At 32.6% G+C, this 12,379-nt stretch overlaps 2 non-coding genes across 2 annotated transcripts; both read left to right on the top strand.

Moving 5' to 3' along the window:
• The first annotated feature begins 1,060 nt into the window (after positions 1–1,060).
• LOC132797520 (small subunit ribosomal RNA) lies at positions 1,061–3,051 on the top strand. The gene has a single exon (XR_009633689.1). It is a non-coding gene; the product is annotated as a small subunit ribosomal RNA (ribosomal RNA).
• Positions 3,052–3,619: 568 nt separating this feature from the next.
• Positions 3,620–3,798, top strand: LOC132797519 (5.8S ribosomal RNA). Its single transcript, XR_009633688.1, has one exon. It is a non-coding gene; the product is annotated as a 5.8S ribosomal RNA (ribosomal RNA).
• The last annotated feature ends 8,581 nt before the right edge of the window (positions 3,799–12,379 follow it).

The following is a 12,379-nucleotide window of genomic DNA, read 5'->3' as shown; positions in this document are numbered from 1 at the left end:
TACTGTTGCATTATTAAATTAGTGCAACATAAAGATACATTAGGTGGTATACCTTAGTAAAATGAGCTGGTTGTAGAAAACGTGTCACAAAACCTATATAGGGGTGGTGATGTCGAGCAGGCATGTCATATGAGAAAAATTTCACAAGTGAAATATATATGACTATGTATATGGAGTGAGTCTTGCCGGCATAAGTCATATATAAATAATATATGAAAATAATCATATAGAAGGCAATATGATTAAAAAAGTTAAAAATAATGAAGTTTTACTGTTGTATTATTAAAATAGTGCAACAAAAAGATACGTTAGATGGTAATACTAAATAAAATAAGAGCATTGTAGAAAACGTGTCACAAAACCTATACATGGTGGCAGTGTGTGCTCATCACGTATATATGTATTGGATGCATATATTTCAGTTTGCATATTAAGTAATAATTATGTTATTATTAATTAATTATTAGTCTCATCCGATATAAAAATTGATACTATTATATGGTTATATAATTATTACTATTATATAAGCATATAATGTATTAAATGTCTTTTTCAAAAGAAGACGGTGTTTCGTAGCTAAAGAATTAATATTTTGTGAATAATTGAAAAATCCTCTAGGACACTATTGTGGACGGAGGTTTTACTAATATAATATTGTCTACACGTAAATGCAGAATTAGATAAAATTATCAATTTGTCATCAAAATAAAATAATTTTTTATTCAATTAATTGAATTTAAATTATAAATATGCATGTGTGATATAATATATTTAGTAAGTTGAAATAAAATGATATTTTTGAACGATTATATGCATATATATTTTATATATAAGTATATATATTTATATAAACAATTGTGAATTATAACTAGCGAACGTGAATGCTATCTAATTATGGCCACATTCGTATAGTACATGTCAAGTATAACATATATATATATACAATTATTGAATATTATCGTTTGTTATTCAAAAATATTTGTGAGTTGTCATGTATTTTACATATTTGAAGATTTATGTAATTATATTTTAAATATATTTACATAATGAAATGAACATTATTCTGGTTGATCCTGCCAGTAGTTATATGCTTGTCTCAAAGATTAAGCCATGCATGTCTAAGTACACACGAATTAATAGTGAAACCGCAAAAGGCTCATTATATCAGTTATGGTTCCTTAGATCGTTAACAGTTACTTGGATAACTGTGGTAATTCTAGAGCTAATACATGCAATTAAAACACGGACCTTCTGGAACGTGTGCTTTTATTAGGCTAAAACCAAGCGATCGCAAGATCGTTACACTGGTTGAACTCTAGATAACATGCAGATCGTATGGTCTCGTACCGACGACAGATCTTTCAAATGTCTGCCCTATCAACTTTTGATGGTAGTATCTAGGACTACCATGGTTGCAACGGGTAACGGGGAATCAGGGTTCGATTCCGGAGAGGGAGCCTGAGAAACGGCTACCACATCTAAGGAAGGCAGCAGGCGCGTAAATTACCCACTCCCAGCTCGGGGAGGTAGTGACGAAAAATAACAATACAGGACTCATATCCGAGGCCCTGTAATTGAATGAGTACACTTTAAATCCTTTAACAAGGACCTATTGGAGGGCAAGTCTGGTGCCAGCAGCCGCGGTAATTCCAGCTCCAATAGCGTATATTAAAGTTGTTGCGGTTAAAACGTTCGTAGTTGAACTTGTGCTTCATACGGGTAGTGCAACTTACAATTGTAGTTAGTACTATACCTTTATGTATGTAAGCGTATTACCGGTGGAGTTCTTATATATAATTAGGTACTTGTACTTTTTATATGTTCCTCCTATTTAAAAACCTGCATTAGTGCTCTTCATCGAGTGTTATTGTGGGCCGGTACAATTACTTTGAACAAATTAGAGTGCTTAAAGCAGGCTTCAAATGCCTGAATATTCTGTGCATGGGATAATGAAATAAGACCTCTGTTCTGCTTTCATTGGTTTTCAGATCAAGAGGTAATGATTAATAGAAGCAGTTTGGGGCATTAGTATTACGACGCGAGAGGTGAAATTCTTGGACCGTCGTAAGACTAACTTAAGCGAAAGCATTTGCCAAAGATGTTTTCATTAATCAAGAACGAAAGTTAGAGGTTCGAAGGCGATCAGATACCGCCCTAGTTCTAACCATAAACGATGCCAGCTAGCAATTGGGTGTAGCTACTTTTATGGCTCTCTCAGTCGCTTCCCGGAAACCAAAGCTTTTGGGCTCCGGGGGAAGTATGGTTGCAAAGCTGAAACTTAAAGGAATTGACGGAAGGGCACCACCAGGAGTGGAGCCTGCGGCTTAATTTGACTCAACACGGGAAAACTTACCAGGTCCGAACATAAGTGTGTAAGACAGATTGATAGCTCTTTCTCGAATCTATGGGTGGTGGTGCATGGCCGTTCTTAGTTCGTGGAGTGATTTGTCTGGTTAATTCCGATAACGAACGAGACTCAAATATATTAAATAGATATCTTCAGGATTATGGTGTTGAAGCTTATATAGCCTTCATTCATGGTGGCAGTAAAATGTTTATTGTGTTTGAATGTGTTTATATAAGTGGAGCCGTACCTGTTGGTTTGTCCCATTATAAGGACACTAGCTTCTTAAATGGACAAATTGCGTCTAGCAATAATGAGATTGAGCAATAACAGGTCTGTGATGCCCTTAGATGTCCTGGGCTGCACGCGCGCTACAATGAAAGTATCAACGTGTATTTCCTAGACCGAGAGGTCCGGGTAAACCGCTGAACCACTTTCATGCTTGGGATTGTGAACTGAAACTGTTCACATGAACTTGGAATTCCCAGTAAGTGTGAGTCATTAACTCGCATTGATTACGTCCCTGCCCTTTGTGCACACCGCCCGTCGCTACTACCGATTGAATTATTTAGTGAGGTCTCCGGACGTGATCACTGTGACGCCTTGTGTGTTGCGGTTGTTTCGCAAAAGTTGACCGAACTTGATTATTTAGAGGAAGTAAAAGTCGTAACAAGGTTTCCGTAGGTGAACCTGCGGAAGGATCATTATTGTTTTAATGCATCTAACCGTTAATAAATTAAATTTGTTTTTCTCTTTTAGGGAATTGCAATATTTAATAAATTATGTAACTAATAAATATAAATATTTTATTCAATCATATGAGATACAATTATGCAACATATAATAATTTAAATTAGCTAAAAACCGTTTGTCATGTATTATTATTATTATATACTGTATTAAGAGTGTTTTATGTGTTTTGGATAAAATAAAAACTGCGTGTATATGTACCATAATATACATGCGTTGCAAAATGTATTGTGCATATTCCAGTGCGCATACATTGGTTCGCAACACCTAAAGAAAAACAATGTTGTACCTGTTTGCAGGTTAACGCTTTACATATGTTGATCATAATAAATAAATTTAGCTAAAATATACTTGTCATATATCTTATTATTATCGATTATGTAAAACTAAGACATTTCGCAACATTTATTTAGGTATAAAAAAAAAAATTTTATTGAAGGAATTGATATATGCCAGTAAAATGGTGTATTTTTAATTTCTTTCAATAAAAATATTCTTGACGTAATGAAATAAAAAAAATTGTATCACTCTAAGCGGTGGATCACTCGGCTCATGGGTCGATGAAGAACGCAGCAAACTGTGCGTCATCGTGTGAACTGCAGGACACATGAACATCGACATTTTGAACGCATATCGCAGTCCATGCTGTTATGTACTTTAATTAATTTTTTAGTGCTGCTTGGACTACATATGGTTGAGGGTTGTAAGACTATGCTAAATAAGTTGTTTAAAATTTTTCGGAATTTTAAGCACATTGTATATTATTGGATAATATAAGTGTGAATCTAAAAAGTTCTCGCTTAAGATATTCATAATATGAATTAATAAATGAAAATACTAAAACTCTGTTGCATGAGAAATTTGAAGAATTATATGTTCTTTATTCATTTCAAATAATATTGAGGAATGTCTAGCATAAAATATATTATTTTATAAACTAGAATTGCCTCTTATTAACGAATATGGTATAAAGAATAATTTTGTGAATATTATGGACCTTCAAGAAAAAAATAGTATATTTCAAAATAGGCAGAGAATTGTCTATAAGTGTAATTAAACAACCTCAACTCATATGGGACTACCCCCTGAATTTAAGCATATTAATTAGGGGAGGAAAAGAAACTAACAAGGATTTTCTTAGTAGCGGCGAGCGAAAAGAAATCAGTTCAGCACTAAGTCACTTTGTCTATATGGCAAATGTGAGATGCAGTGTATGGAACGTCAATATTCTAGTATGAGAAATTAACGATTTAAGTCCTTCTTAAATGAGGCCATTTACCCATAGAGGGTGCCAGGCCCGTATAACGTTAATGATTATTAGATGATGTTTCCAAAGAGTCGTGTTGCTTGATAGTGCAGCACTAAGTGGGTGGTAAACTCCATCTAAAACTAAATATAACCATGAGACCGATAGTAAACAAGTACCGTGAGGGAAAGTTGAAAAGAACTCTGAATAGAGAGTTAAATAGTACGTGAAACTGCTTAGAGGTTAAGCCCGATGAACCTGAATATCCGTTATGGAAAATTCATCATTAGAATTGTAATATTTAATCAATATTATAACGATAGTGTGCATTTTTCCATATAAGGACATTGTAATCTATTAGCATGTATGGAATTTATCAAAAATTTTGATAAGAGTTTATTTAAATTAGAGTGCTTGCATTTTAACATAAAATAAATTTCAAAAATTTGATAAAGTGCTGATAGATTATATGAGTACAGTGCGTTAATTTTTCGGAATTATATAATGGCATGATTATCATTGATTTTTATGTTTATTATAAGCACTTGTATGATTAACAATGCGAAAGATTCAGGATACCTTCGGGACCCGTCTTGAAACACGGACCAAGGAGTCTAACATATGTGCAAGTTATTGGGATATAAACCTAATAGCGTAATTAACTTGACTATTATTGGGATTAGTTTTTTAACTATTTATAGTTGATTAACGCAATCCCGGGGCGTTCTATATAGTTATGTATAATAATATTTATATTATTTATGCCTCTAACTGGAACGTACCTTGAGCATATATGCTGTGACCCGAAAGATGGTGAACTATACTTGATCAGGTTGAAGTCAGGGGAAACCCTGATGGAAGACCGAAACAGTTCTGACGTGCAAATCGATTGTCAGAATTGAGTATAGGGGCGAAAGACCAATCGAACCATCTAGTAGCTGGTTTCCTTACTTAGTTGATTAAATGGAAGCTGGTATCATTTCTAGCCATTATATGGATATATTTATTATATCTTATGGTTATTGGGTTTTGATGCAACGATCTTAACCTATGATCAAAGTATCACGAGTTTGTTATATAATCGCAAAACAAATTCATTAATGAGAGAGTGCATTTATGTGTTCTTAAATTAAAAATTTGGTATAACTCCAATTACTCAGGTATGATCCAATATCAAGGACATTGCCAGGTAGGGAGTTTGACTGGGGCGGTACATCTCTCAAATAATAACGGAGGTGTCCCTGCTTGCGTCAGTGGACAGAAACCACACATAGAGCAAAAGGGCAAATGCTGACTTGATCTCGGTGTTCAGTACACACAGGGACAGCTAAAGCTCGGCCTATCGATCCTTTGGTTTAAAGAGTTTTTAACAAGAGGTGTCAGAAAAGTTACCATAGGGATAACTGGCTTGTGGCGGCCAAGCGTTCATAGCGACGTCGCTTTTGATCCTTCGATGTCGGCTCTTCCTATCATTGTGAAGCAAAATTCACCAAGCGTTGGATTGTTCACCCATGCAAGGGAACGTGAGCTGGGTTTAGACCGTCGTGAGACAGGTTAGTTTTACCCTACTAATGACAAAACGTTGTTGCGACAGCATTCCTGCGTAGTAACGAGAGGAACCGCAGGTTCGGACCAATGGCAAATACTTGTTCGAGCGAACAGTGGTATGACGCTACGTCCGTTGGATTGTGCCTGAACGCCTCTAAGGTCGTATCCGTGCTGGACTGCAATGATAAATAAGGCAATTTGCATTGTATGGCTTCTAAACCATTAAAAGTTTATTATTCATTTAATAGACGACGATGGATGTGATGCCAATGTTACATATAACATAGTAAATTGGGAGGATCTTCGATCACCTGGTGCCGCGCTAGTTATATATTAAAACATTATTTAATACAATGACAAAGCCTTGAATCAATTGTAAACGACTTTTATAACAGGCAAGGTGTTGTAAGTGGTTGAGCAGCTGCCATACTGCGATCCACTGAAGCTTATCCTTTGCTTGACGATTCGATAAAATATATATGTTTAAGGCATATATAAAAAAATATTATATATATATTTATATATATAAATATGCAAAATTGTATGCATAATTATTAATTATGTGTTATACAATTACGCATATAAGAAGAAAATTTATATAATATATAAATATATTATATATATATAAATAAATAATATATCTATGTGTACAAAATATACTTGTGTATTTTATATATGCAATTATTTATTATGCGTTGGTTATATATATGCATTTGGTAGCAAAAGGAACGCCATTATATTAGTGGCGAAAATTAAGAATTCATAGTATATATGTATACAAAATATTGCGTATTTTATATATGCATTTATTTATAATGCGTAGGTTATATATATTTATTTGGTAGCAAAAGGAACGTCATCATATTAGTGGCGAAAATTAATATTATGCAAAGGTATTTATGTGTACAAAATACTTGCGTATTTTAAATATGCATTGATTTAGTATGCGTTATATTTATATTTATTTGGTAGCAAAAGGAACGCCATTATATTAGTGGCGAAAATTAAGAATATGCATAGTAAGTATATCTATGTATACAAAATACTTGCATATTTTATATATGCATTTATTTATTATGCGTTGGTTATATATATTTATTTGGTAGCAAAAGGAACGCCATTATATTAGTGGCGAAAATTAAGAATATGCATAGTATATCTATGTGTACAAAATACTTGCGTATTTTATATATGCATTTATTTATAATGCGTTGGTTATATATATTTATTTGGTAGCAAAAGGAACGTCATTATATTAGTGGCGAAAATTAAGAATATGCAAAGGTATAATATGTATACAAAATACTTGTATATTTTATATATGCATTTATTTAGTAAGCGTTAGTTATATATATTTATTTGGTAGCAAAAGGACGCCATTATATTAGTGGCGAAAATTAAAAATATGCATGGTATATCTATGTGTACAAAATACTTGTGTATTTTAAATATACATTTATTTGGTACGCAATTATATGAATTTGGTAGCCAGAAGGACGCCATCATATTAGTGGCGAAAATTAAAAATAATGATATGCAAAAATATATATACATATGTGTACATAAATACTTGTGTATTTTAAATATGCATTTATTTAGTACACGTTAGTTATATATATTTATTTGGTAGCCAGAAGGTTCGCCATCATATTAGTGGCGAAAATTAAATAATATGCATGAATATAATGAGATAAGATTTTGAATATATATAAAGATTTTTTGGACTTGGTGAATTTTTATTGAACTGCAGCCATATGTATGAGGGTTCTACCGAAGATGAGTACTTGACAAATTTTAACATATGAAAATTGATTTTTAAACATCAATTTATACAGTTTGGTAATAAAATGAGACGCCATCATATTAGTGGCTTGGTGAAATTAATTGCAGCCATATGATATGAGGTTCTACCGAGAGATGAGTTCAACTTTGACAAAAAATTTCAACATATGAAAATTGAAGAAAAACTTTTTAAATATCATTTTATACAGTTTATTAATATAATGAGATAAGATTTTGAATTTAACTTGAGAAAAAGATTTTTTGGACTTGGTGAATTTTTTATTGAACTGCAGCCATATGATATGAGGTTCTACCGAGATATGAGTTCAACTTTGACAAAAAATTTCAACATATGAAAATTGAAGAAAAACTTTTTAAATATCATTTTATACAGTTTATTAATATAATGAGATAAGATTTTGAATTTAACTTGAGAAAAAGATTTTTTGGACTTGGTGAATTTTTTATTGAACTGCAGCCATATGATATGAGGTTCTACCGAGATATGAGTTCAACTTTGAAAAAATTTCAACATATGAAAATTGAAGAAAAAACTTTTTAAATATCATTTTATACAGTTTATTAATAAAATGAGATACAATTTTGAATTTAACTTGAGAAAAAATTTTTTGGACTTGGTGAATTTTTTATTGAACTGCAGCCATATGATATGAGGTTCTACCGAGAGATGAGTTCAACTTTGACAAAAAATTTCAACATATGAAAATTGAAGAAAAACTTTTTAAATATCATTTTATACAGTTTATTAATATAATGAGATAAGATTTTGAATTTAACTTGAGAAAATGATTTTTTGACTTGGTGAATTTTTATTGAACTTCAGCCATATGATATGAGGTTCTACCGAGATATGAGTTCAACATTGAAAAAAATTTCAACATATGAAAATTGAGGAAAAAACTTTTTAAATATCATTTTATACAGTTTATTAATATAATGAGATACGATTTTGAATTTAACTTGAGAAAAAATTTTTTGACTTGGTGAATTTTTTATTGAACTGCAGCCATATGATATGAGGTTCTACCGAGATATGAGTTCAACTTTGACAAAAAATTTCAACATATGAAAATTGAAGAAAAACTTTTATATATCATTTTATATAGTTTATTAATAAAATGAGATAAGATTTTGAATTTAACTTGAGAAAAAATTTTTGACTTGGTAAATTTTTTGGACTTGGTAAATTTTTTATTGAACTTCAGCCATATGATATGAGGTTCTACCGAAATATGAGTTCAACTTTGACAAAAAATTTCAACATATGAAAATTGAAGAAAAAACTTTTTAAATAGCATTTTATACTGTTTATTAATATAATGAGATAAGATTTTTAATTTAACTTGAGAAAAAATTTTTTGACTTGGTGAATTTTTATTGAACTGCAGCCATATGATATGAGGTTCTACCGAGATATGAGTTCAACTTTGACAAAAAATTTCAACATATGAAAATTGTAGAAAAAACTTTTTATATATCATTTTATACAGTTTTTAATAAAATGAGATAAGATTTTGAATTTAACTTGAGAAAAAATTTTTGGACTTGGTGAATTTTTATTGAACTGCAGCCATATGATATAAGGTTCTACCGAGATATGAGTTCAACTTTGACAAAAATTTTAAACAATGTTAAACAATTTACGATTGTACTAGTATTTAATACAAATTATTGATAATAAAATAATGAAGTTTTGCTGTTGTATTATTAAAATAGTGCCACATAAAGATACATTAGGTGGTAGACCTTAGTAAAATGAGCGGGTTGTAGAAAACGTGTCACAAAACCTATATAGGGGTGGTGAGGTCGGGCAGGCATGTCATATGAGAAAAATTTCACAAGTGAAATATATATGACTATGTATATGGAGTGTAATGCCGGCATAAGTCATATATAAATAATATATGAAAATAATCATATAGAAGGCAATATGATTAAAAAAGTTAAAAATAATGAAGTTTTACTGTTGCATTATTAAATTAGTGCAACATAAAGATACATTAGGTGGTATACCTTAGTAAAATGAGCTGGTTGTAGAAAACGTGTCACAAAACCTATATAGGGGTGGTGATGTCGAGCAGGCATGTCATATGAGAAAAATTTCACAAGTGAAATATATATGACTATGTATATGGAGTGAGTCTTGCCGGCATAAGTCATATATAAATAATATATGAAAATAATCATATAGAAGGCAATATGATTAAAAAAGTTAAAAATAATGAAGTTTTACTGTTGTATTATTAAATTAGTGCAACAAAAGATACGTTAGATGGTAATACTAAATAAAATAAGAGCATTGTAGAAAACGTGTCACAAAACCTATATAGGGGTGGTGAGGTCGGGCAGGCATGTCATATGAGAAAAATTTCACAAGTGAAATATATATGACTATTTATATGGAGTGTCATGCCGGCATAAGTCATATATAAATAATATATGAAAATAATCATATAGAAGGCAATATGATTAAAAAAGTTAAAAATAATGAAGTTTTGCTGTTGCATTATTAAATTAGTGCAACATAAAGATACATTAGGTGGTATACCTTAGTAAAATGAGCTGGTTGTAGAAAACGTGTCACAAAACCTATATAGGGGTGGTGATGTCGAGCAGGCATGTCATATGAGAAAAATTTCACAAGTGAAATATATATGACTATGTATATGGAGTGAGTCTTGCCGGCATAAGTATATATAAATAATATATGAAAATAATCATATAGAAGGCAATATGATTAAAAAAGTTAAAAATAATGAAGTTTTACTGTTGTATTATTAAATTAGTGCAACAAAAAGATACGTTAGATGGTAATACTAAATAAAATAAGAGCATTGTAGAAAACGTGTCACAAAACCTTTATAGGGGGTGGTGAGGTCGGGCAGGCATGTCATATGAGAAAAATTTCACAAGTGAAATATATATGACTATTTATATGGAGTGTCATGCCGGCATAAGTCATATATAAATAATATATGAAAATAATCATATAGAAGGCAATATGATTAAAAAGTTAAAAATAATGAAGTTTTACTGTTGCATTATTAAATTAGTGCAACATAAAGATACATTAGGTGGTATACCTTAGTAAAATGAGCTGGTTGTAGAAAACGTGTCACAAAACCTATATAGGGGTGGTGATGTCGAGCAGGCATGTCATATGAGAAAAATTTCACAAGTGAAATATTGACCAAAGTACTTCAAGGGATGTCTTCGCGTTAATAGAGCAACAAAATCGGAATTTTTGGCTCTGATTAAGATTCCGGCGAGCGAGTTGTAATAGAATAGTGAGATCTGTTTGCCGAAATGTAATCAAACATTGCTGGTGTGGGTGCCACGCAGTGGTCTGTTACGGTCAAAATAAGTTTGCGAGAAAAATTATTAAGTGACAGTGCTCTTATAATAGTGTTAAGAAAAAGCTTTGGAAGGTTTGGCGATCCAGTGGTTATCTCAATTATGTTACCCTGGAATAAACCTGGCAACAGTTCCGGCAATTGTTTGAGCAGCGGTACGAGATATCTGAGACGCCAGGCGCCGTCATTGTGAATCTTTTAACAGTCGTCCAAGCAATAATAGTGAAAGTTAGCCTGTTTTTGTGATTTGTTGTGTGTGACAATACTGTGCACAAAACTGCGAAATTTAAATTTCGATCAAAATGCCATTGCGTTGGTTCTTGGACAGATGGATAATTTCGATCGGCGCCTGCAGCGAATGGGTACATACAACGCATGTAACCAATCGACGTGAATTGCAAGCGGAGTTGCAAGTGTTCTCAGTGCTAAGAGAACGTCGTTTTATATCAAACGGGGAACTAAAGGCCAAGCGTGCTAAAATTGTGGAAATTAAATGTTATCATTGTGAAAAACTTGGTCATGAAAAGCAAGACTGTAAAACGGGAATGAGTGTCCAGGTACCGGCAACTGAAAGGGTTTTGGCGTTCGGAGCGGCCTCGTCATGGAAGAGCAAATGTGGCTTGCTACAGATGTCGGGAGCTGGGCTGATTGTCCAGACGAGGTGGGGAGTGCGATTGGAGAATAGAGTGGAGCTGTGAGCTATGGTGTAGCCTCAATCGAGTATGCGGGTGAGAGATTTCCAATTACATTTCATTTGAAGCTGAGCGCTCATTATTTGAAGAAAGCATTTCTAATAAGTATTTTGGTAAGCGGCGTTATTCCTTGACAGGGAATAGGTAATGCCAATACGTACACTACCGCACAAGCGGAATTAATACCATGATTGATGGTAACTCTTTTGGTTGTTTTGTTCCATATTGTACCAGACGAGTGTATGAAAGAAAAATATTGTAGATGGCAGAGCAGTATTGGATCAAGGGTTGTTAATAGATGTTTCTTTGCGATAGTAAACTAAAACTTTTTTTTTTCGTCAATAATTATTTATTTAAAATCTGTCTATACGGACAATAATTAAATTTTTGAGGCAGCCTTGTCGATTAAATTCTCACAAGAGATGGTTGGTAGGGTTCTGGAGGGCTAATCATCACCCTAAATGGGCAGGTCGAGGGGGTGTTTTCTTTTAAGTCTTCTGACGATTTGGCTGTTGTCCAAGATGTTGATGGCCAATGTGTTTTGGTGGTTATGGTTCCTGTTGATGTAATTCGTGCTCACTTTTCGAATTTCATCTTTTACCCAGGAACCCTGAGTACCTCGTGGATGGTGCTGTTGTCATGG

The sequence above is a fragment of the Drosophila nasuta genome, unplaced genomic scaffold, assembly GCF_023558535.2.
Source record: "Drosophila nasuta strain 15112-1781.00 unplaced genomic scaffold, ASM2355853v1 ctg137_pilon, whole genome shotgun sequence".
Lineage (NCBI taxonomy): Eukaryota > Metazoa > Arthropoda > Insecta > Diptera > Drosophilidae > Drosophila > Drosophila nasuta.
The sequence above is the reverse complement of the archived record's forward strand: the minus strand, read 5'-3'. Positions and strand labels throughout refer to the sequence as shown.